Genomic DNA, 27,424 nt, shown 5'->3' with positions numbered 1-27,424 from the left:
TTGGCTGGTGGAAGGCCGTGGAAAGTGGTGTCTCTGAGAACAGAAGGCTGCCGCAGGCACACACGGCTGTACACTGCAGCTTGGCTGTCCCCTGCCCGGAGGTCTTGACTCTTGGCCCCTTGTTTAACCCTTGCTTCTGAGAGCAGGTTATTCACTGAGCTTCAAAGGAAGCATCAGGAAGACTTTCCTCCATGCTCAGAGCTGTGGTCTTTTTGGTTTCTCTGCTCCCGTTGGGGATCTTCCCTAGCCATCCAGGAATACTAGTTAGCTAAGGGCTTGGCTGCCAACCCCTGGCTGAGGCCACTGGGCAGGGACACGGACACCTGGCAGGCGGGTTTCAGAGAATGCATTGCAGCAGCTGTGTGGCCTGATTGTTCCAGGCCCATTATTCATTTCCCATAATTGTTGACCTTTCTGTCTGCACTCTCCATGGAGAATTTCAAGCCATTTTCCAGAGCACAGATGAATATCTGAAGCGCACAATAGCACAGGAGACTGTCAGCATCAGCCTTATAATCCCTCTTGGCAGCAGATGGGGAGAGGGGAGAGGCCTATCTACGAGGGGAGCTCTGGCTCAAGCGAGGAGCTCCAGGAGTCAGGCAGGTTTGCAGGGTTAGACAAAGGAAGCCCATTCGTTCTGCCCCTTGGGGGTGTTGTCTGTGTATTTCTAAAATTCAGGACTGACCATGACATCCCCTTATAATCACATGTATCTAGTGCTTCCTAATTAGATTCTGACCCTCCTTTCCAGGCACATCTCTCTGTGCTTTGCTTGCTCACCCGCTTGCAAGCTGTAATGGACTCTTGGTGATTCCTCATAAAGGCTGTGCAGCTTCATGACAATGGGCCTTTGCACACGCCATGTGCTTCTCCTAGAATGTCCCTTCCTTGCCTGCTAAACTTCTTTACCAGCTTTCTTCATTCTCTGTGCTCCCATAACACCTTCCACTGTCACTCATACTCTATGGTATTAGCTGTGCTCATACCTCTGCCTTGCACTTCTTGTGGGTCAGGGTCAGGACAATACTAATTTTTCTATTCCTGTTGCCTGGTACTTGATAGGTACTCTGTAAATGCACTAAAAATGAATGAGAAAATGAATACCTACATTTTATTTGTTGGGATTTTTTTTTATGTTGTGAGCAAGATAAGCTCACAGTAATTAAAGCAAAAAATAAATTTATTGTTTCATGTCACTGAAAAATCTAGGGAATATTGGCTTTAAGAATGGCTTGATTCAAGGTTCAAACAATGTGGCCAGCAGGCATTTGTCAACTCTGCTTCCTCTGGTTGTTTCCTTTATCCACAGCCTGGGTCCCCTTACAGTGTTGAGGTGACTGGAGCAGATACTCTCATTCTATTAAGGCCAGAGAAAGAAAGGGAGTGTTTCTTTCCCCAGAAGTCTCAGCAAAGGTCTCATTGAATCTGATGGATTATGTGCTAATCTCTGAACTAATCCCTCTGGTCAAGGAGTTGCACTATGCAAATTGTCTCATCAATCCGGGGTTAGCTTTGTCAGTCCCTTTCAGTACAACACTGGCAGAAAGTGGGAGAAGAGGTGAATTCCACAAAGGGAAATTAAAGTAATATTTCTAAATATGGATGTTGGCCAATCAAACAATCAGTTTTCACTTTATGTATCCAGTCCCACAGGCTTCAATCCAGATAAAAAGGATGCAAACCAAAATTTTTCAAAAGGTTTAGTGGCCATATGCATTTGTTGTGTATTAAATCCAAACCTGAAAGTGAAAAGTACAGTCAAATCCTAGGCTTTACAGTTAAAAAATCCTAATGAAGCTTCCATTTCATAAATCACATGGTTGAGTTTTTTATTGTTAAATAATACTTTTTATTACAGTAGATATCAGATGTGTCATCCTTTCTGGTGATCTAGGTGTATTTTCTCTTGTAGTAGTTCACAGTCTTATGATTTGGGAAATCGTGGTAAGGTCCATGAGTAGAGAATTACAAGTTTTTAGACACAGCCCTGTGCCTCAAATTGCTGATTGGGCTTTCATCTTTTTTTCTTTTTCTACAGCAAATATCACCACTTGGGAGGGAAAATAAATCAACAGTAATATGAAGAAAATTTTATCTTTTTAGTAGTATTATGATAATTCCTTTCTGAGGAAAGATGAGTCATGTCAAAAAGAAGTGTTGGGCAGTGGGCTCTGTGGTAGAGTCAAGTTCTAGTGGCATACAGGTCCCCAGCACCCAGAAGAAGGAAAGGACTTTATAAAATACTGGTGGGAGGGCAGGGGGTTGGAGGAGTCAGGCAGAGTTAGCGGAGGAAGAGGGAGACCTGATAAAGAGGAAAGAATTTGTCCATTTGGGATTTTGTTTTTGTATGGGTCTTAGTATAGAATTAGTGATGTGACATTCCTTCCCTCTCTCAGAAAATCTTTAATAAAATCAATACCATGCATAACATTTTTGTATACAAATTTTTAGGATTTCCAAGAAGGGCTGATGACATCTTCAGGATTGATAGATGACTTCTTCTATAGGTATATATGATGACAAAGACGCTACGTATGGTTAGCAGTCAAGAGAGTGTCTGGAGAAAATTTATGTATAAAGTCACAAAGAAGCATTAGTCAGGGCAGAGACTGTTTATCAAAAGTTCAAGGCACCTAGGACCCCATCCCCTTACACAGGGTTCAACATCTGGGACCATTTGTATAGAGTTTGTAGATCAGGAACAAAACCAAAAGAGGGGGCAAAAACTTGGAGCAAGTCTTCCCAAGGTGGACTGTTTTAACTTTACAAATCTTTATTTTTAAAAGTGGTATCACCTGGCCAATAAAGATGAGAGGGATGGGGCATTGAGAGTATGGGGACTCCTTTCTTCACCAATGACAGCATCAAAGACTTCAGATAGGTTCTTTGTTCTCTTCCCATTTCTTTTACTGTTTTCCAGACAGCCAGAGGAAAGGTTGAAAAAATACAATTTCTTTTATAGCAGCCAGCTCTGCCTTTATACCTCTTTAATCCTCAATGACCCAGGACCAAAATTGTTTGCTGGTTAAAAACAAAAAGAAATAAATGAATATCCTTGATAAGAGTTTTGAAATTAAAATTCAACTCAACTGGTTTGTTGAAAATTTTGGAGTATTTTGAAAGCTCTCTCCAGGTAATTGCGTGGTACAAATTGTTACATCATCTTTCCATCCACTTGCAATTCAATTCATCCAGGTTTCAGAGAAGTCAATTTTGAACACAGAGTACTAAAGACAAACATGCTTCCCTATTCTCAGTCCATTGGCAGCAGTGGGTTTTCACTTTCCCTGTGGAGGGAACGTACTGCCCAGGGGACAGAAAATACTGCCCACAAGACAGTGAGTTTGCTCCTTCTTGGATTCTCTATTCATTTGTGGCTTCATTTTCTTTCAATGCCTTCAAGATGTCCCCAGCTTTAGTCAGCTTTGCACAGAGCTCTGTGCTTAGAAAACAGCTTTCCCTTGGCTGTCCCTCTAGGTGGGGGATGAAGACTGCTTCTGCCTCTGGATTTGGGGACAGGTCTTAAATCTTCTCACAGTCCAGTTAAAAGTCACTTCAAGAGAGAAGTGCTCCAGCTGCCTTAGTCGCATTCACCATGAAAAGATTTCATTTCATTAAACTCTAGACTTGACTCTCCTTCAGCAAGATTGGGGAAATGTTACCCCTGCACTATTTCTTGACTCCGCTAATGCCACAAATTTTTGATTTATGACAGCTGAGCCTTTGCGAACCTCCCAAGGGCCTTGCTGAGGAATGCCTGCTTCCTCTGAAATTAAGGGGTGCAGACAAAGAGTTCGATGTGTGTTTGTGAGTGAGAAATGGAAACCTCCATCCATCATTTGGACTGGGACTAGGGCTTATGGGCCAAGGGAAGCTGCTCTTTTAAAAGACCAAGGAAGTTTATATAATTTGGATCTCGTGTATGTGTGTGTGTGTGTGTGTGTGTGTAAGCACATCATGTGGAGAATGTTAACTCCAAACTCTGAGATTGTGTGAGCTTTTTTTAAAAAAAGAGACTTTACTTTTTAGAGTAGTTTTACATTCACAGCAGAATTGACAAGGCACAGAGTTTCCCTACCCATGCATGCATATACATAACATATTTTAATATTATATTTTAAAACACAATAGGTTTTAACTGATCCTGAATTCTAACTCTAGTTATCTCTGAGTTGGCCAAGAAAAATATGAGAATAGTTGCAAGATATGGCATATGGTTCTGAGAACACTGGACCTGAGATTTCAAGGCAATGTATCCCCGAGGAACATGTCATGCAGGCTTTGTAGAACTCAGGTTTTATTTCGGCCAAAGATCATGCCTGGACTTAACATTTCTAAATTCCAGACAAATATCAATATTTAGGATTTTGGAATGAGAAATCAGAATTCCTAAGCATTTTCAGGTATGCCTGAAGTCATGTTAATCTTAAAATACACCTAATATTCCTAATATGAAAGAAAGTGAAAGTGAAGTCGCTCAGTTGTGTCTGACTCTTTGTGACCCCATGGACTGTAGCCTACCAGGCTCCTCCATCCATGGAATTTTCCAGGCAAGAGTACTGGCACGGGTTGCCATTTCCTTCTCCAGGGGATCTTCCTGACCCAGGGATTGAACCCAGGTCTCCTACATTGCAGGCAGACGCTTTACCATCTGAGCCACCAGGGAAACCCATTCCTAATATAGGAACTAAATAATACATTCCTAATAGAGGAACTAAAGAACCTCTTGATGGCATCCAGTCCCATCAGTTCATGGCAAATAGACGGGGAAACAATGGAAACAGTGAAAACTTTATTTTCTTGTGCTCCAAAATCCCTGCCAATGGTGACTGCAGCCATGAAATTAAAAGACACTTGCTCCTTGGAAGAAAAGCTATGACCAACCTAGATGGCATATTAAAAAGCAGAGACATTACTTTGCTGATAAAGTCCATCTAGTTAAAGCTGTGGTTTTTCCAGTGGTCATGTATGGATGTGAGAGTTGGACCATAAAGAAAGCTGAGGGCTGAAGAATTGATGCTTTTGAACTGTGGTGTTGGAGAAGACTCTTGAGAGTCCCTTGGACTGCAAGGAAATCAAACCAGTCAGTCCTGAAGGAAATCAGTCCTGAATATTCATTGGCGGGACTGATGCGGAAGCTCCAGTACTTTGGCCACCTGATGCAAATAGCTGACTCATTGGAAGAGACCCTGATGCTGGGAAAGGTTGAAGGCTGGAGAAGGGGATGACAGAGGGTGAGATGGTTGGATGGCATCACTGACTCAATGGACGTGTGTTTGAGCAAGTTCAGGGAGTTGTTGATGGACAGGGAAGCCTGGTTTCCTGGAGTTGGACATGACTGAGTGACTGAACTGAATATCCCTAATACTATTTACATGTTATTAAGAATAACAGTTGAAAGTAACAAATAATAGCACTTAATGGAAAATATAACTTATAATGCATACTCAAACACTGGAAAATACAAGTGACATAACTAACATGTAGTGATCACCATATGTAGTATTCGAATAACAGTATTTGTGTCTCCTAGCGTGGTGGGCTGCCATCTATGGGGTCGCACAGAGTTGGACACGGACATGACTGAAGTGACTTAGCAGCAGCAGTAAGGTGAAGAGAGAATTGTCACCTAAGAACATATTTTTCTTTCAATACTTGTTATTTCTTTGAACACCACTTATAGGACTTGCATTAAGTATACTGCCCATATAAACTTATGAATATTTGCTTTCAAGAAAGTATAATTCATGTTTAATAAATATTAAGCATATTAAAATTTAGTTTCATGCCAAAAGCTAGACAGGGATGCATGCATATGCAGATAACATGGTCAGTAGCTGTAAGCAAGACCAACAGGTTTGATCCTGATCATTTTTCTCCTGTGTAATTCTCTTCCAGTTTCTGGATATACCAATCTTGTCTTTTTATTCTATGTGTCAGTTGATTCCTTGGAGCCAGTAATGTCTTCAAATTAATTGATAAGTTTTAATACTCATAGGAGAATTAGAATACTTGCTTCCATTTCCCCAGTTTCTCAATTGATTTTTCTTGGGATTTGAGGTTTAGGGAATCATACATTTCCTAAGTAATTCTGGGGGAGGAGTTCTGCAGGGATTCATTGCCTCAGCTATATCTGCTTTCCTCATCATGCCTGGCAAAGCCTTGTACAGTCAGTTCTATAATATGGGAACATGAACTCCTAAAAATCATGGTGGTATGCACAATCAGGCAAGAAAAAACACAGGGATTTTGTAGATAATGGACCAGGGATATAATGCAAAAAACTTCATCAGTAACACATAAAAACAAAGATAAGAACCACATAAAAATGGTAGCATGGTTTTATATATAGTTAAATAATTAAGATGTATGTGAATGTAACAACAGCTTTCACACTATCTTGAAGAATACCTGAGGTTTGCTTCTGGAATTAGGCTTCAGAGCAGTTGGAGCTTGTGAGTTACTGCAAAGTGGTGGGAGGAGTATGACCTGAACCACAGTTCAGCTTGTTCTATCTGAACCACTGGATGGAAAGGTGTGGCATCAGGTGTGTATGAGTGAAGCTCATAGCACACATGGGGAGCTGAGGAGTGAGCAGATGTTTGAGGCCTGTGTCTTGTGTATTCCTGTGCTTGGTTCAGCAAGGTACTGTTTCTGCTTCACCTCATGTTACTCACATATAAACTCATAGTTAAGCAAATGTGAAATTCTTGTTATGCTCAAATTGTTCCCAGTTAAGTCAGTCACTCTGGAACAAATTCAGGTGTTCCAAACAAACCCTAGAGCAGGACTGGCCATACACTGGAGTCAACTGAACTTACTGGATGAAAGAATGATTTTTCTCACTCTTTTCCACTTGTTTTCAAGCTACACTTAGGGGCTGGTTAGGAAGAGCCACATCCCCTCAGTGGAGATACTCATCCCTTGGATGTTCAGCTGAGTTAGGCATGCACTGATGGTATGCCCTTTATTCTTTTCTTTCCCTTTCATCCTCAGTTGCAGGCGTCAGAGATATTCCAGGGACCCAAGAGTGAAGGAGTATATGTAACTGATGATGATCCTACTCTTGGGGTATAATTTGAAGGGAATTAAAAGTTTCACTTAAGAACAGTGGTCCTGATGCCTCCTATAGTAGCTTGTGTGTGTGTCAGTCACTCAGTCGTGTCCGACTCTTTGTGACCCCACGGACTGTAGCCCCCCAGGTTTCTCTGTCCATGGAATTCTCCAGGCAGGAATACTGGAGTGGATTGCCATTCCCTTCTCCATCTATAGTAGTTTGAATTGGGAAACAGGTTGTTGTGTCTTTTTGCTAAAAGAAACATAACACACTGGAACTGAGCACATCATTTCTTCCTAAAGTATCTTACAGAAGTATCTACTGTGGTCTGCTAAACAGTGGAAAGAGACTTTAATAGTCAGTATTCCTTTCTATGTTTTCAAAGTGTGCTTTCTCTGTCTGTCTGTCTGTCTGTCTCTCTCTCTCTCTCTATATATATATATAATCCATTATGAAAAATAATGTATATCCATGAAATAACATTTTAGAGAAGTAGATAGAAGAGACAAACAAAATCATATTTGTCCCCTGTGGCAACACATCCATGCATGTCCTTCCAGTCTAGAAACAGTAGGTTTTGGTGACAGAAGAAGAGAATAAAATGGAGCTGGCCATGTAGCAACTTTCCTTGCTGGTTTCTCTAACACCGTCTTCATTCATGAATGTAGGAAATGAATGGAGGAAAGCTTGGGGCATTGAAGCACATGGTAGCTTCAAAATGACTCCTTCAGTTCTCTTGGCTGATCTTTCTGGTAAAGCTTCACCACCCATGATGATCTAAACTGTCCAGCCAGCTATTGGCCTCAGCTGACTTTAAAAACATTATTGGCTTGGCAACTCAGCTGTTGAATTTATCTTCTTGGTTTTTGAATTGGGCATGTGCGTTTTACTTGGCTAATCTTTGAATTTCCCTTTCATCTTTAGGAATCTGGTTTCTACAGACTGCCTGGCTTGTGGTCTTCATGTATGTATGGACTTGGTTTGGGTTTGGGATCATACATTTGACCTGGGTGAAGTAGTCTGTACTATAACCACAGTTAATGAGCTACCTGATGGCTTGACTACACAGGTCCACACCCAGCCCCAGTGTGAGGGCCAAGGTTAGCTTAATGGGACCTCATTGTCAGGGAGAGCAGGTCTGCCTTGGTACTATAAATAAAGGACCTTGGGCAGCATCAGAATAATTTACATAGTTTACTTAGGTAAGTGCCATAAGGTTGCTGATGGTCAACACTCCCAAAAGAAGACTTCTTAAGCTTCTGAGCTACCTTTTAGCTTCTTGACTGGGGAAAGGAGGAGATATGGCTGAGGTTTTTTTTTTTTTTTTTTTTAATTGTGCTGCTTCATGACTCTTCAGAGGAATAACCTATTCTTCATTGACTGAACCAGTGTGATTCCTTTGTTTGAATCTTAGACCAGATCCTTCTGGGAGACTAGGCCCACTGAATACCTCTAAACATGGCCCAAGTCAGCTAGAAGTTCTGCTGATACCTCTGCTGTCTCAACAGTTTTCTAGTCCCTGGGTAGTAGCTGCCACTCTCTCTCCATAATTATGCCCTTGTCTATCTGCCATATTTAGACTGTCGGCTTCAGAACCCAGGAAGTCATCCAAGGCTGAGATAAACTAAGCTTTGAACACTATGTTATGCTCGATTAAAATGGAATGGTATCAAGTACACTTTATAATCCAGGGTGGGTAGAAACAGTATTAGGTGCTTTGGTGAGTTAGCCACAGCAACAGAAAAATATGATAATAGTGAAGTATTTTACTTGTATAGGGCTGTACAGATTATGAAGTATGTTCACTTTCATGATTAAATGTCATATTTTTCAATGCTCTAAGGAATAGTCAGAAAGTGATGGTGATATGTAGAGAGGTTATGTGACTTGCCAGAAGATGCAGTCAGAGGAATGGGAACCAGGTTTCTGAGTCAGATCCTCTGATTCCTAGTCTAAGCATCATTCTATCATTGTGTAGTATAGACTGTTCAGTTCAGTTCAGTTGCTCAGTCATGTCCGACTCTTTGTGACCCCATGAATTGCAGCATGCCAGGCCTCCCTGTCCATCACCAACTCCCGGAGTTCACCCAAACTCTTGTCCATCAAGTCAGTGATGCCATCCAGCCATCTCATACTCTGTCGTCCCCTTCTCCTCCTGCCCCCAATCCCTCCCAGCATCAGAGTCTTTTCCAGTGAGTCAACTCTTCTCATGAGGTGGCCAAAGTACTGGAGCTTCAGCTTTAGCATCGTTCCTTCCAAAGAATACCCAGGACTGATCTCCTTTAGAATGGACTGGTTGGATTGCCTTGCAGTCCAAGGGACTCTCAAGAGTCTTCTCCAACACCACAGTTCAAAAGCATCAATTCTTCGGCACTCGGCCTTCTTTACAGTCCAACTTTCACATCTATACATGACCACAGGAAAAACCATAGCCTTGACTAGACGGATCTTTGTTGGCAAAGTAATGTCTCTGCTTTTGAATAGACTGTTCAACCAGCCCTTAATATAAGGTCAGAATTACAAACTGAAGATGAAGGCTATTTCTTTCTTTGTGTATACTCTGACATATTATGGGGAATCCCATGGGCCCACATGACTATTTATAAGCTAGTTTATTCTTTCATTTTAAAAATTGCATCATACTTTTTTCCTAAGACTCATAGAATTATAGATGTACAAGGAACTGTAGAGGTACAACTTAGTCATCCCATTTTATAGATGGAAAGATTGAGACTCACGAGACTTAAGCTGGCTTTTAAGAAGGAGGGCAGGTAATTTAACCCATTTTGTGAGTTTTGATCCAGCACTTTATCCTGCTTTAATCTATCTGAGGGACAACAAGTGTCTTTTCTGCCTTCAACTTTTGTCTCCTACCATCTTCACCCCATCCATATGGCAGGCTGAGTTAAAGTCTTAAAAAAAAGCCCTCAGGCTTCTCAAGGCTTTTTTTCTGGATTAGTGCTCTACACAAGCCTAGATATGTGGATAAAATCCAAATCAATGGTTAGACAGCATCCCTTTATGTACGTGCCATGGCCTTAGTCTAAGAGTGAGGCTGTGGGTTGGCAGTGCGTGGAGCTGCACGGTGGAGCTGGCCAAAACCTGAGCCTCCCACACGGGCCTGCAGGCTGTTGTAAGTTGGACATGATTTTATGTCTGCTTCCGTTTGCGTCTCTGTTCCTTTCATCTAGACTCTGTGCTAAAGGATCCTTGGCCCATAGCCTTGGTTATACTGATGGTGGTTTAGTCACTAAGTTGTGTCTAACTGTTTGTGACCTCATTGACTGTAGCCTGTCAGGCTTCTCTGTCCATGGGATTTTCCTGGCAAGAATACTGGAATGGGTTGCCATTTCCTTCTCCAGGGAATCTTCCCAACCCAGGGGTCGAACCTGGGTCTCCTACATTTCCTGAAAACCCAATTCTGGGCCTGCTTCTATGGTGCTAACGTAGTTCATAGACCTTTGGATTCTTTGGACTCATAAATTATGTAAGGAGGGAAAGGTGAGGAGGCTTTGTCATCTTTATTACCTCTTCATCTCCTTCAGACATCTCAGCAATTAAACTTTTATGATACTTCAGAATCAGAAGGAAAACAACAATGACTGCTATGTGCAACAATTGATACCATTCATTGAGCATGTGTGCTGGCTGGCTTTCTGATGTTATCTCACTTAATTCTCCTAAAAACCTCCTCAGGTGAGGAAACTGAAATTCAAGTGTAAGTGACCTGTTTAAGCTTCCTTCCTTGTGAGGGTCAGTGTCTTGATTTGAGCTGTCTGCTGCAACAAGGTCTGTGTTCTTGCCACTATACAGGATAGTGCGTAGCCAGTGAAATCTGCGGTAGTGGACTGCCAAGTGCCATGGAGGATGCCGCTAGAGTAAAGGGCATGTGGAATGGGAACCTGGGGTAGAGCTGGGGGATTGAGTGCCGGAGGAGGAGAGCTTTAACCCTTGTCACTCTCCTTCAGACTGAATTCTGTCTCATCAAAGATATCTGGCCTGTTCTCTTCGTCTGTCCTGGTGACATTTTATACAGGCAGGGGAACTTCCTCCAGGATCTATGAACTCAGGGTAGCATAGGCATGGTGTCGTCATCCAGTTAACGAGGTTGGCTCCCCACCATTCATCCTTGTAGACTTTTTCAGGATGGCAATTCTAGTTTATAATATTTTGATGCTATCTTTGTAATTGTCTTTTTCACATTATCAATTTGCCTCTTGGCCAGGAATGGGCCCTTCTCCATCTCTTGTTCTCAATGAGCGTGTCTTCAGTGTGAGCTGAGACAAGTCTCCTGCATCTGCACATGTACACCCTTCCTGGTGCCACTTTGATGCACTTGATTACCAAGCAGTGGCATGCAAAAAGGGTTCAGCCAAAATGCCTGCACCAAAAGGCAAAATGAGCCGCTCCATCAATAAAGGATGTTTGGAAACCTAAATGTTTTGACCAGCAAGGGTAAGGTAATAATGGTTCATTTACTGTGTGACTTTGGGCAAGTTTCTTAATTCTTATAAGTCCCAAATAATGTGTGAATAATGCTGACCACTAACTTTAAAAAGCTGTTAAAAGAACTAAATGAGCAATATATGTAGAGCAGGTACTAGTCAGCTTGATACATACTAGGTACAAAATTACTGGAAGCTCATATCCTTTGAATAACATCTCCCTAGCCCTCACCCAACCCCAGCTGCTAGCAATGACAAATAAACTTTCTGACTGATTTCTTAAGATTCCACCTATAAGTGAGATTATATAGTTTTTCACTTAACATATCAATGTTGTTGCAAAAGGATTCCTGCTCCCGTTCTTTCTTGTGGTTGAATAATATTCCTGTGTGTGTATGTTGACACTGTTTACATATCCTGACTTTATGAATAATGCTACAATGTAACATGGGTTGCAGATAGCTCTTAGAGATAGTCCTTTCATTTTTTTGGATATATATGTAGAAATAGACATGCCGAATCATTTGGTGGTTCTGCTTTCATGTTTGAGAAACCTCCATAGTGTTTTCCATAGGGATTATACTAATTTATGTTAACCACCACAGTGTATAAGATTTCTTTTTCTCTACATCCTCACCAACATTGAATCTCTCTTTTTTTTTTTTTATAATAGCCATTCTAACATATATGAGATGATATTTTATTGTGGTTTCAATTTTCAATTCCTTTATGATTACTGGTGTTGAGTACCTTTTCATGTATCTATTGACATTTGTGTGTGTGTGTCTTCGGAAAAATGCATGTCTATGCTTTTTGTTCATTTTAAAATTGGATTGCATGTTTGTTTTTCCTGTTGAGTTGTATGAGTTGTCAACTACAGTTGATTTACAGTATTAATTTCAGTGTGCAACATAATGATCCAATGTTTTACATATTAGAATGCATTAAAAGTTATTATAAAATATTTGCTATATTTCCTGTGCTGTTCAACATGTTTTAATAGTTTATTTATTTTATACATGGTAGTGTTTATCTCTTATCCCCTATCCCTATCTTTCCTCTCCCCCTTTCCTTTCCCCATTAGTAATGACTAGTTTGTTATCCATATCCATGTCTGTTTCTGTTTTGTTATATTTGTGTGTTTTATTCTGTAGACTCCACATGTAAGTGATAACATAAAGCATTTATCTTTCTCTGACTATTTCACTAAATGGCCTTCACCCTAGTTGAGAGCTGTACCAGAGCTAGAGGGTCTGGGATGGTCAGAGGAAAGCAGCCAGAGCCCTGGGGCAGTTTCAGTCTGCTTCCCCCGCCTTGTTCCTGGAAGTAAACAAGCATGCACACACTTCATAAGCAGAGTCTTGGTTTCTTACAGCCCTCCTGTAAGTCCCCCTAGTTTTTAAACCAGCTAAGGGGACTCATCTTTCTGTTGTCACACCTCAGGGCTGGGGTGCCCAGTATGTGGCTCAAACTGCTTATTCCCCAGCCAGGATCTCTGAGCCCATGATAGCCCCCCTCACTTGTGTCTTCTCGTAGCAGCATGGGTCCCAACCTGATGACTTCTGTTTCCATCTGACTATGTGTGATCTTTCTTTATAGTCTTGGTTGAAGAATCCGTCTGCCAGTTTCCCTTTTGTTTTCCAATGAGAATTTCTCCACATGCAGGTGTATTCTTGATGTTTTCTTAGGGGAAGATGAGCTCAGCAACCTCTTACGCCAGCATCTTGATCTCCTCTCTGTTTCTCTCCTCAGTGTCTTATAGTTTTCAGTGTAGTGATCTTTCCCCTTTCTGGTTAAATTTATTCCTAAGTATTTTATTACCTTTGATGCAGTTGATAATGGGATTGTTTTCTTTATTTCTCTTTTAGATAGTTCATTGTTAGTGTGTAAAATAAACTTTTTAAATGTTGATTTTGTGTTCTGCAACTTCATTGAATTCTTTTATTAGTTCGAACAGTTTCAGTTCAGTTCAGTTCAGTCGCTCAGTCGTGTCCAACTCTTTGGACCCCATGAATCGCAGCACGCCAGGCCTCCCTGTCCATCACCATCTCCCGGAGTTCACTCAGACTCATGTCCATCGAGTCAGTGATGCTGTCCAGCCATCTCATCCTCGGTCGTCCCCTTCTCCTCCTGCCCCCAATCCCTCCCAGCATCAGAGTCTTTTCCAATGAGTCAACTCTTCGCATGAGGTGTCCGAAGTACTGGAGCTTCAGCTTTAGCATCATTCCTTCCAAAGAAATCCCAGGGTTGATCTCCTTCAGAATGGACTGGTTGGATTGCCTTGCAGTCCAAGGGACTCTCAAGAGTCTTCTCCAACACCACAGTTCAAAAGCATCAATTCTTCGGCGCTCAGCCTTCTTCACAGTTCAACTCTCACATCCATACATGACCACAGGAAAAACCATAGCCTTGACTAGACGGACCTTAGTCGGCAAAGTAATGTCTCTGCTTTTGAATATACTATCTAGGTTGGTCATAACTTTTCTTCCAAGGAGTAAGTGTCTTTTAATTTCATGGCTGCAATTACCATCTGCAGTGATTTTGGAGCCCAAAAAATAAAGTCTGACACTGTTTCCACTGTTTCCCCATCTATTTGCCATGAAGTGATGGGACCAGATGCCATGATCTTCATTTTCTGAATGTTGAGCTTTAAGCCAACTTTTTCACTCTCCTCTTTCACTTCCATCAAGAGGCTTTTTAGTTCTCTTCACTTTCGGCCATAAGGGTGGTGTCATCTGCATATCTGAGGTGATTGATATTTCTCCCAGCAATCTTGATTCCAGCTTGTGTTTCTTCCAGTCCAGCATTTCTCATGATGTACTCTGCATATAAGTTAAATAAGCAGGGTCACAATATACAGCCTTGACACACTCCTTTTCCTATTTGGAACCAGTCTGTTGTTCCATGTTCAGTTCTAACTGTTGCTTCCTGACCTGCATCCAGATTTCTCAAGAGGCAGGTTAGGTGGTCTGGGATTCCCATCTCTTTCAGAATTTTCCACAGTTTATTGTGATCCACATAGTCAAAGGCTTTGGCATAGTCAATAAAGCAGAAATAGATATTTTTCTGGAACTCTCTTGCTTTTTCCATGATCCAGCAGATGTTGGCAATTTGATCTCTGGTTCCTCTGCCTTTTCTAAAACCAGCTTGAACATCAGGAAGTTCACGGTTCACGTATTGCTGAAGCCTGGCTTGGAGAATTTTGAGCATTACTTTACTAGCATGTGAGATGTGTGCAATTGTGCGGTAGTTTGAGCATTCTTTTGCATTGCCTTTCTTTGAGATTGGAATGAAAACTGACCTTTTCCAGTCCTGTGGCCACTGCTGAGTTTTCCAAACTTGCTGGCATATTGAGTGCAGCACTTTCACAGCATCATCTTTCAGGATTTGAAACAGTTCAACTGGAATTCCATCACCTCCAATAGCTTAGAAAGTGATGCTTTCTAAGGCCCACTTGACTTCACATTCCAAGATGCCTGGGTTGAATTTAGGTTTTTCTATGTATAATATTATATCATCTGCAAATAGAGACAGTTTACCTCTTTCTTTCTGATTTCTGTATCTTTTATTTATTTGCATAATTGCTCTGGCTGGGACTTTCAATACTCTGTTGACTAGTACTGCCAACCATGTACTTGATGCTGAAGGTACTAATGGGACCTATAGACCCCATAGAGGTTGTACTAATGTGATACATGTTGTTTTCTCAATAAAGACCTGCATGTCTTGAACATACCAATGAACTTTTACCTTTATGCTACTTGAGTGGGGCCTTCCTTATGTTCTTGGAGTGATGATTCACCCCAAATAAAGGGATGTCCACCGAGGTAAAAAGCAAATATATCCACTGGCTTTTCACCTTCTTATCAGCCTAGTGACCAGAAGATCATGCCTATCATTCAAAAGCAGCTCTTGTGCTTCAGATGTTGATAAAAGACCAGTGACCCAAGAGGGAAAATATTTGAAGAGGAAAAGGCATTTGTCAAACTCTCCTTCCCCAGCTGGTCCTGCTGCTTTGTCCCAGTAACAGAACCCACTACTACCCTGGTCTGGAAGTGCTTTGATGAGTTCAAATTTATTGACCATCCTGTCACCAAGGTCCATTTCAGATTTGGATATTGTTTATCTGAGGCTTGCCCTTGGGACCCCTGGAAGATGTGTGATAAAGAATGTGGATTTCTCTTCTTTCTCTTCTTTTCATCCCCTGACCCTGCCATCTCATTTGCCTTCTGTTCTGTCTTCTCTGTTATGATGAGAGCACAGATCTTCGAACCCGTGATACTACATCCCATTGGCAAGAAAACACAGGGGAAAGAAATCAAATTCAAATAGGGATAGAATTCATTCAACAAGAAATGATTGAATGCTTCTTATGTGCCAGGCTCGTAGATGCTGTGATACAACTATGGACAAAATGATTTTGCTGTTCTCGTGAAGCTTGCATTGAGTGGGGGAGAGAGATACTAAACAAATAAGTGTATAAAATATATTTCTGTGTTGGTTGCCCCTAAAGCAAACCCCAAAACAGGGGTTTGGGTGTAAGTAGTTTATTTAAGAGGTAACCTCATGAAGGGATAGAGAAGTGAGGCAGAGAAGGGACAAAAGTGAATAAAGAGTGCACTAATGATTGGGTTGCCACAGTGGGCACCTGGGGCTGAATCCCACTGAGAATTTTCTGAAAGTCAGTGCAGAAAACTGCTCAGAGTGGTCCTCATTAAGGACACAAGTTGGAATATTTATCCACAAACTTCTGTCCCTCCGTGGTTCCTAGGTTAACTTTTTAACATTTCTGGCCTGCCTTGCATGTAGGCTGAATGTGTTTTCATTGCTAGAGGAAAGCAATAAGGCCATTAGTCAGAGAGACAAAAGAAACCATAGGCTGTAAGAGAAGTATCTGTGGTTACCTCTGGGGGAGGCCAAAGCTGTGATCAATGATGTAGACAGTGCAACATCAACTCTGTTGTATCAGGTGAGAATAAATACTAATATAGAGTAGTAGTTAGGAGATAGAACTTCTGAACATAAGGTAGTCAACTCTCTGAGGAGGTGATGTTGGAGTAAGGACCTGAAAGAAATGAGGGAGCCATGCATACGTTTGGGGAAAGATCATTTCAGGCAGAGGGGATGGTGAATGCCAAAATCTTAAAGCAGGTGGGGGCTTGCACCTATTTTCAAAGTGAATCTGGTAGGATTTGTATTGATGTGTGTAGAAAAGTGGAGTCATGAATGATTCTAGGGATTTTGGTCAGAACACTGGTGAAATGGAACTGCTATCTATTGAGATTGTGAAAGGGAAGGAACATATGAGGGTGTGATTTCAGACATGTTAAGTTTGTGATAACTTTTAACCAGGTGAAAATGTTGCACAACATAGTTGTGTATATTTGAAGTTAAAGGTAGAGATTAGTTCTGGACATACAGATTTGGGAGTCATCTCTGTGTAGATGGTATTTAGAGCCGCTGAACTGAATGGGATAACCTTAGACATGATTATAGATAAAAAGAGAAGCTCTGGAGTATTTCAAGCTGTAAAGGTCAGGAAGATGAAGAGAAACCAACCAAGGGATCTGAAAATAGTGTTGTGCCCAGGGACAGGTGAAGAAAGGATTTTGAAAGTAGCTAGTGATTGTGTTAAACGCATGGGGAGAGCTCTGCCGAGTGGGAGGTGAATGGTTTGGGTCTGGATTATATAATGAAAGAAAGTGTAGGTTTCACCATATTAATGTAATTGAGGGTCATAAGGCATTCGTGAAGGGCTTCAGAGCAAGGCTGAGATCAGAGAACATTTGAGGGAAGGGGGATGATTCCTGAGAGACAACTGCAATGGGTTGCCCAGTAGTTCACGAAAGAATAGAGTGAAAGGGAAAACTTCAAGGGGAGATTTTGCTTCAGTGATTTTTTTCTCTGTCATTGGACATGCTAATTGGTGCTCAGAAAGGTACTATCTTGATGTGGTAATCGAAATCCTCACTTAAGATTTCAATTTAAAAATAAAGAAATAAACCAAAACTGTTTACATTTTTGTATATGAGTACATTTAAACTGATAAAACGCTATACCTAAAATGGATACACTGGCTAGGTGACTTTGGACAAATTGCTTAGCCTCTCTGAACCCAATCTTCTCTTCAATGAATAGGAGGTAAAAATACATATGCCCTGGTTTGGATAGGCTGAGTATGATGCTGTGTGAAAGTGCTTAGCAAAGACTCTGGAAAAGTATTGGGCAGAGAGTATATACTTTATTATATTCTTCCTTCTGTTTCCTTTAAACTGCACCTTGCACTTCATTTATTTATTTATTTTTTAATATTTTATTTTTACTTTATTTTACTTTACAATACTGTATTGGTTTTGCCATACATTGACATGAATCCACCACAGGTGTACACAAGCTCCCAATCCTGAATCCCCCTCCCACCTCCCACCCCATATCATCTCTCTGGATCATCCTCATGCACCAGCCCCAAGCATCCTGTATCCTGTATCGAACATAGACTGGCACTTCGTTTCTTACATGATAGTATACCTGTTTCAAAGCCATTCTCCCAAATCATCCCACCCTCTCCCTCTCCCTCAGAGTCCAAAAGTCCGTTCTATACATTTGTGTCTCTTTTGCTGTCTTGCATAAAGGGTCATCATTACCATCTTTCTAAATTATGTATATATGTGTCAGTATACTGTATTGGTGTTTTTCTTTCTGGCTTACTTCGCTCTGTATAATCGGCTCCAGTTTCATCCATCTCATCAGAACTGATTCAAATGTATTCTTTTTAATGGCTGAGTAATATTCCATTGTGTATATGTTCCACAGCTTTCTTATCCATTCATCTGCTGATGGACATCTAGGTTGTTTCCATGTCCTGGCTATTATAAACAGTGCTGCAATGAACATTGGGGTACATGTGTCTCTTTCAATTCTGGTTTCCTTGGTGTGTATGCCCAGCAGTGGGATTGCTGGGTCATAAGGCAGTTCTATTTGCAATTTTTTAAGGAATCTCCACACTGTTCTCCATAGTGGCTGTACTAGTTTGCATTCCCACCAACAGTGTAAGAGGGTTCCCTTTTCTCCACATCCTCTCCAGCATTTATTGCTTGTAGACTTTTGGATTGCAGCCATTCTGACTGGTGTGAAATGGTACCTCATTGTGGTCTTGATTTGCATTTCTCTGATAATGAGTGATGTTGAGCATCTTTTCATGTGTTCATTAGCCATCCGTATGTCTTCTTTGGAGAAATGCCTATTTAGTTCTTTGGCCCATTTTTTGATTGGGTCGTTTATTTTTCTGGAGTTGAGCTGCATAAGTTGCTTGTATATTTTTGAGATTAGTTGTTTGTCAGTTGCTTCATTTGCTATTGTTTTCTCCCATTCAAAAGGCTGTCTTTTCACCTTACTTATAGTTTCCTTTGTTGTGCACCTTGCACTTTAAACTGCAGGGATCAAAGGAAGTCATCTGTATGAAATCACTTTGAAAAGTACAGTATTCTGGACACCTGTAAGGCATTACCATTGTAGTATTGTAAGCAAGAAAGACACGCTAAGGTAATCCTCTACTCTTCCCAGGGGCAGTCTCCCCATGAAGCCATCAGGAGAGCTGTAAATCTAGCTTTCTGAGGATTCCTGGATCAGATCCTGCAGTGTTCCTGAGTGAGATGTGACCTGTGGCTGACCGCTTGTACCCTTCCTCCAGACACCCCCCTACCCCAGAGGAAAATTTTATTGAATAATAAATGACAATTGTCATCACTATCCTGTTACTCCTTAGTATACAAGATGATGGAGTCCTTTATTTCCCTCTTTTTTTAAATTTGTCCCTGTCTCCTCATTCCTTTTTTTCTCCTCTTGCCTTTTATTAGAACTGATGAGGAAAATATTGGTAAATGTTGGTTTTCCCCTCCAACCTTTTGGAATGCTAGTGTACCAGAAGGGAAGCCAAAGACAAAATTTTCGTTGTTACTCTATTATGCTTTCTGCTGTTGTCCTTAACTTTTCCGTCTTCCAAATTGTTATAATTAAGAGAGTGCCCATTAAATGATTTCTCTTTGTCAGATGGAGTATGTTTTGCATTGGAGCCAAGTTCTGTACTCATGAATCCCCAGGCCAATGCCAGCAAAACTCCTGCACTTTTCCCCCCACAGCATCTGAACAGCAGAGGAAGGTCACTTAGCTACAGTTTGGGAGGAAACCAGTCTAGCTTTCAGCCAGTGGCCTCCTATCCTTGAATTTCAATAAGGTGTTTTTTGTCAACTCAGGGCCTTTGCTCTTTATGAAGTAGGGATTAAAAAATTGCTGGCATCAAAGTGCCTCAGCTCAACAAATGACCAACAAATCTTAAACTAAAGTGATGTTGAATTGACCTGCACAGACCTGAAAAATGTCCCATGCTGGGGATCCTAGTGAGTCAAGATATCTGTCATCCCTATGCTGTGTTCTCATGCTGTGATTACACCTCTGGGTTGCTGTGGCCAAGCTCCATAATGAAAAGGAAATGATCCCATCAATCGCCCAGATGTTTGGCAGAGGGTAGACTAAACATCTGCTTGATTGACTGAATGGTTTTCTCTCAGGCCAGGTGTTTGGCATCAACTAAGCACAGTGTGTGTGTAGACCCTTTAGAAGGTCATTCTCCTGAGGCCCTGCATCACTTCTAGTTTATAGGAAAGTCTTCGCTTATACTAATATAACTTTTGACTCCAAGATGGAAGCTTGTTTGCTTTGCTTACTGCATAATTTCTCTGCATTTTTACCAACCACCCATCAACAACTTTCCAGCTTTGTTTGATTCCCTCTTCTATAAGACATCTTTGGCAGAGATGCTAGCAGTGGTTATAGCAATACAAAAGTGTATCAGCATGAGCACAGCATTTAGGTGTATTTTCATGGCGTAGAATATCTCACAGATTATCCCTATGTTGAATTTTCCTTAGAGGGAGAAGCTATCACTTATCAATTGGACATTCGGATTCTAGATATAATAGAGTAGGTCTTTTGTAAGCATGGTAATGTCCTTTCTACTATCCTCTGTTTAGCTAGGCAACTCTCCTGTGCCTGAGAGAAATTCTGTTGGTAGGTTTAAGTGAAACATTTGGGATCCAAAACAGTGTATAGCAGAGTTGGCAGTGTGCTGGAGGGGATAGAGCACTGGATTAGGAGTCAGGATTTTAGCAGTAGAGCCAGTTCATTCATTGGGCCTCTAAGTGACCTGGGCATCAGTTCAACTTTGTAGGTGTCCATTTCTTGACCAGAAAAAATGGTGAAATACAACTGAGGTTTTTAGGGCTCTAGTAATTTGTTATTTGTTGAAACCCAGGAGGTGATGGATGAGATAAAATCACTGTCATGACACTGAGTTGGTATTGCTGCTTGAGGAAAATAAAATCCCATACAGGTAAGAAAAAGACCTTGCACGATGAGTTAGTGTGTCAGTTTACTTCCAAATGTTTCTAGGTTGGGTAGTGTTGTAAATACGATTGTGTCATTGATATCCTGGAATGAATTTGTTTAAAAAAGCTTCATTCTCACTGAAAAGCACAAGACAAATGTGGTTTGAGAGTGGACATAGGAAACCTTCAAGAGGTTTCAGATGGGAAAGAAGGTTCTTATGCACTGTTATGGGGCAAGGGAGGGGGCTGGTGACTGACACTGGGTGAGGAGGGTTGACAAGGACAGGAAGAAAATGTGGGAAGAGGATGGGGAGGTACAGAGGACTAACTTGGCTAGTACCACACTTTTGTTAAGAATGGCCCCCTCCTCTCTTAAGTCCTACTGGATGGATCATAGTATCTCAGGGTCAGAGGGATCAAAGACCACTGACTATCTGGGCACTAATTAGATATCAAAATAGCTTAACTTAGCCATTGCCTCATCTTTTGAAATTGAAGACAACTGTGTATATTTCTGAGTAAATAGAATGTGTATTCTAAAAAGCCATGCTTCTAACTAGGAGGTTTTAGAGCAAATAATTTGTGGATTCTAGTTTGTGATGTTTCCAGATGACATTTCTAAGCTCCTCTGTTGTTGTCAAGTGTTTTGAAAGCATTTTAACATTTGTAAAATGCTCAACTAATCATTCAGAATGTGAGTTCCTATTAATTTTACTCATATCTAACAGAGCTGTGGAAAAAACTAAACTAAACTAAACCAGCCTACCTTTGGGTATACAAAAGTCAGACTGCATGACTTTCACCTCTGTGGTCTAACATATGCTTAATGAAAAGCATACTGTAAGCACTGGCCATGTTTTTGTTATTCAAAGCAAATTTGCTTGCTTGTTTTTTGTTGGAAGGTCTGAAGTTTTTTTCTTCTCTGGGTCTGGAGTATTCTCCTCAATATTCTGCTCAGATTTTTCATCTCTCCTCATCCATCCCTGATTCCTCGTATTGCCTCTAGAAATGGTAAGGGTCAGGTAAGAGGGGAAATAACTAGAGGAAAATTCCCATTCTTTAATTCAAACATTTTTTTTTTCCTCTTGGAAATAATACCTCAACTGAAGACCCAAACCTTCAACGAGAGCTTTTAAAAGTGCGTCTCATCAAGGCAGCCAATAACTGGAAAGGGTAGAGGGAGGATGTGTGTGTTCTTCTCCATACCATACCCCTTACATGTAAGGTAAATGCTCATCTATCTGGGCCAAGTTAGGCGCAGTTGTGCTTGGAGTCCTAGGGTCAAGGTGACTTCTGGAAGGTTCCCTGGTCCTCTGGTTCCACAGCAGTACCCAGGAACTGCTCGGACATATGTGATATAAAAGTCCACATGGTTTCAATTTCCTTTCCTACATATCTGTTTTTGCTTTGTTTGTGCACAGACCTGCCTTACTCAAAATTCTTGCTCTTCTATGCCTCTTCTGCCACAGAACTAGGGGTGGGATGAGGTTAAAAAGAAAAACAAAACAAAAAACACTGAAATGGAAGAGAGCTCCACCAGCTCATTCTGCACAAGAAAATCCATTTCACTGTGGTCCTAATTTCATCAAGTAATGCAAGTCAACATCAGACATAATGAGAGAAGGTTTCCAATTAGAGTCAGTCTGACACTGGCCCTGCTTCTCAGTCACCTTCAATTGTCAGCGATAAAAAAAGAGACAGTTCAATATGCTATGGATCATTCACTCTGAATCTCCACAACTCATTTATGACAAACCCAACTAACAGAGCACGGGGGACTGCAGAGTTGGTTTTCATTATCCCAGCACACTGGCTTTCGACTCCAGCTGGGATGATCTTCAGTGCTTTTCCATACAGCACATAGTTAATGAGTAGTCTAAGATGTGATGGCAACCAGAATTCTGACTGAAATTGTTTGGGGAAGGATGTATGGGTTTCCAGAAGAGGAAAAGAAGAAAAAGGATTTAAAAAGGAAAAGTGTTTTGTTTTCGTAAGAGACGTGGGTTCTGCAGGGAGATAGGGTAGCATTACAGTAGTATTTGTGGAGGAAGAACCTAGAGAAAGCCCTGGAGCTGTAACTCACAGAGAACCTTGAAGGTGGCCACATACCCAAATCATATTGTCTAAAGCAATGAGATACTCTTAGGATTTAATGAAAGCTAGTGTCAGAATTGACATAATTCCAACATGGTAAGTACAGCCTAACCACTAGGACTTCTGGGAAATAGCGCTATTTAAAAATAGTCGTACATCAATATTCCATGTGATCCAGCCAGGGTCCCTCCTTTGTGCAGGGATTTTGGGCCAGGAAACAGATCCCTAGGATCTAGAAATACAAAGACTAGTGTGGTTTATCCTCAGCCACCCAAGCAGTCTGGGGTTCACTCATTCATTCATTTATTCACTTAACGAGTATTATTGAACCATTACTCTGCGCCAGATACAGTGCTTCATGGTGACAGATGGTGAGCGTTATAGACATCATCCCAGGGAATGGAAGAGCAAACAGGTAGCCAGGGTCTAAGCTCTGCGCAAGGCAGAGGGAAGACTTTTCAGCTTAGCACATGCAGAGACTTCAGTAGACTTGACTATTTTTTCTTTCCCCTTGGCAAGTGTACTGTCAATGAGCAAAGCACACAGGAATTAGGAGGCAGGGTAAGGCAATAGCTGACCACAGAATCAGGATCCAAAGGGTGCAGGTGATGAGAAATAAGATAAGGTAGGACCAGACCAGGCAGGCATCTCAGATACTTGTGGGCATGGCAAAGCTATGATGTTGGCATCCAGGCTAACAGTCTAGGCAATATATGTAAAATATCAGCTGTGAGGAGATGATGATAGTGATACAACCTTAGCCTCAGCCAGGGTGCTTCTTAGATGTTCTTTGGGATGCAAGAGCTAGTCTTCCTGGATTCTTCATGTGGGAGCACACAGGTAGCTGGAGTTGAGTGAGCTTCCCTCCTGAAGCTGCTAGGTTTAATTATCCCCATTATTTGGGAAGCAGTCTTATTTTTTAATTTTTTAAATTAATTTTTATTGGAGTATGGTTGCTTTACAATGTTGTTAATTTCTACTGTACAGCACAGTGAATCTGCTATACGTATACATTTATACCCTCTTTTTTGACTTTCCTTCCTATTTAGGTCATCGCAGAGAATTGAGTTCCCTGTGCTATACAGTATTTTCTCATTAATAATCTACTTTGTACTTACTATCAATAGTGTATATATGTCAATCCCAACCTCCCAATTCTTCCCACCCTCCGGTTCTCCCTTGGTATCCATTTGTTTATTTTCTATGTCTATGTCTCTATTTCTGCTCTGCACATAAGACAGTCTGTACCATTTTTATAGGTTCCACATATGTGTATTAATATATGATATTTGTTTTTCTCCTTCTAACTTGAAGCAATTTTATAAAATTATTTGGATCTTCTCTTATTTGGTTGACAAACTCATCTCTAGTAGGGTCCTGCACTGAAGATAGGACTTATAGTCAGTCAGAGAGCCCACTGTTCTTACTACGTACATACATGTCCAAAGCCTCAGCCTTCAAAATGAATGAAAGTCAAGGCAATGTTGTGTGGTTCCAGAATTACAACATGAGCGATGGAAATGACCTGTGAGAGTGTGTACGCTAGCCCTTATGGATCCACAGACCATACCTTCTGGTGTCTTGGCTTAGGTACTTTGTGTCCAATCAGATTTTAAATATTCCAAAGGGCAGATTCCACCTCTAATCTTGGAAGACATATCTAGAAAATAATAAATTTCATTTTAAAGTATTTCCGTATGTTCAACCTTTGTTTTTTCTTTTCTTCATTGGATTCCATTAATCTAAAATGTTGACTTTTATCTCCTTGTCTTTAAAATATCTTTGCTTCCTTTATAACATTTGTACCCTTCAAATATTTGTAGACTTCCTTGTCTTTCCTCAGTCATTAGCCCAAGTCATGCATATTTAGCACTTTTAATCTTCTAGACTCTTCATAAATCAGTGCCCACATTGCTAGCATCACTTTAGCTCCTCCACCTATTTGATCTGTGTCTTTGATTCATAGGTGTTCAAAGCTGCACTCATTTATTCCATTGCAAGTGTCACTATTACTGTAAACGTGTTAGTGAAAATCTGTCTTTCTCCTCTAACATCAAAGCCAGCCCTGGACTCTTCCTGAAAAATTTCATAACTGACCTGGACTTACTTAATCATTCTATCCTTTCAAGACCACCACCTGCTGCTGCTGCTGCTGCTGCTGCTGCTAAGTTGCTTCAGTCGTGTCTGACTCTGTGTGACCCCATAGATGGCAGCCCACTGGGCTCCCCCATCCCTGGGGTTCTCCAGGCAAGACCATCTAGGAGGCAGCAATTTGGTGAAAAGATATATGCACTAAGCTTTGGGTTCAAGCGCTTACTCTGCAACTAATTAACTGTACTCTCCTTGAAAGAAAGTGTGAAGAGAAAGTCACTTTTCCTCTCCAAGCCTCCAAGTTTTCTAACGTGTAAAATAAGGGATTGAACTAGAAGTTTTTAAGGAGGAATCAAGTTCTAAGTTTCTCTAATGGTCCTTGATTCATGAATTAAATAACCTTGTAGAAAATACTTCCCCCTTTTTAATTTTCTCTTCTGAAATGGCAATTCTGAATCTTCTATTGCTTACCTCACTAAGTCATTTTGAGAATCAAACGAAGTGATATATGTGAAAGTGCTTTTAAAGTTATACAGTGTTAATCAAATAGAGGCTTTGTAATTATTGTTGGTCATTATTATTAATAGCGATAGTATTACTACTACTTTTACTCCCTCAAACTCAAACGTACTCTTGTCTCTTAGGTGAAAGTCATGCTTCCTGTTAATAGTGGCTTGGCTCAGACTACCGATTCCTGGGATAACATTATATGATACTAACTTCCAGAAAAGTTTGTGGCTTTTTAAGTTATTGGTGATGGCAAATATGTTTTTATTTTTATAACCTGTGTGTCTTGATTTTTGTGATCAAGTTCATTTCACTTTATCTAATCACTGGTATTTTTGATTATTGCCTAGGAAAATATTGTGCATTTCCCTCCTAAATTAGATCTTAATACATCTTTGCCAGATAATCTGCATTATCCATTTGTCCTTAGTGGTGTTTCTACCACCTCCTAAAAATATCAGCTGAAAATTTCATCAGTGTACTATTTACTTCTTCTTTAAGATCACTAGTGGGATAAGAGTTGGGGTGGGGGGAAAGAACTCTGAAGGTTCAAAGATCCAGAAATATAGTCTAAATGAGATAGCACTAAATAGTGCCTTGTCAGTGCATTAAGCTGAGAAGCATCTTGCTAGAATGGAGAAATAAACTAAGTAGGACTAAAACTCAGATTCTCTAACTCAAATCCCATAATCTTTCTTTGTTGACATGTCTCCCTCTTATAGTTACAATTTGCCTACTTCTGTGACATTAAGCTGTAATTGTCTTTGGTAGGGTTTAAACAGTTCCAGGGATTTTTGCATCTGAAAACTAAGTTTTCTTGGGTCAGCAATGTCTTAAACCAAAAGTAGTAATAACAGACTCTCCAGCATGGCAAAATTGTGGAGAGAAGTTCTCTGGGTGGCTTTCCCCCAGTTCCACAAATAATGTTTGCAAGACAATATCCATTATATATACATGTACATAAGGCTGGTTTTGGCAGTGGTGCTTATTAAATGTAAGGTTTCCCAGAGGTTACACTGCCTGAAATTATTAGTAACAATTATAATAAGAGTACTACACAACATTTATTGACATATTTTCTGCCTCAACACTTGAGACTAATCAAGTGTTGGATATATACTATAAAGTAAAGAAAAAAAGTATCTTACCCCCCTTAATATACAAGTCTCTAGTGAGAGCCCAGGCTTGAAAAATAAAATAAAAACATTATTCTACTAAAGGACTAGAGCTTTGAAAAGTTTAGTCAGTGTAAACTTCAAGTCTTGGAATTGGAGTTGGAAATTCTGGTTTCTGCTCCTGTTTCTGACTCATTTACTCAATTTTATTGGACAAACCATTTCACTACCCTGAAATTCAGTTCTTTGTGTGTAAAATGAAATAGTGAAGTTTGCCTGGACTGCATCCTAGAAATGTGATAAAAATTAGATGAAATTATTATAAAATTATTATTATTATTTCCAATTAGAAGGTTTTGAGCAAGTGAGTAACTTAGTACGCTGCCAGTTAAACAGGAAAAGAAACCAAACAAAACATGTCTAATGTACTTTTGGACAAGGACAATAAAGATAGGTGGATTTTTAATTCAAATAATCAAGAACTCAGCATTGAGAAAAATTTATTCAATAACTTATTAGGAAAATGAAGATCCCCAAATTAGCCCATGTCTAAGATCAGCAACTAAACTCAAGTTATTTGATACAGTTTCAGTCTATGAATGCTGAGTACATTCTAGGAAGTTTGACTCAGTGTGTGAGTGAAAATAGGTCTTCAAATGAATGATTGGTAATGGTGGCACTGAGCTAGGCAAAGTAGCAATTGTGAACAAGTATTGGGGCTCATCAAATTTT

The sequence above is a fragment of the Oryx dammah genome, unplaced genomic scaffold, assembly GCF_014754425.2.
Source record: "Oryx dammah isolate SB20612 unplaced genomic scaffold, SCBI_Odam_1.1 HiC_scaffold_11050, whole genome shotgun sequence".
NCBI classification, from domain to species: domain Eukaryota; kingdom Metazoa; phylum Chordata; class Mammalia; order Artiodactyla; family Bovidae; genus Oryx; species Oryx dammah.
Note: the sequence above shows the minus strand (reverse complement) of the source record.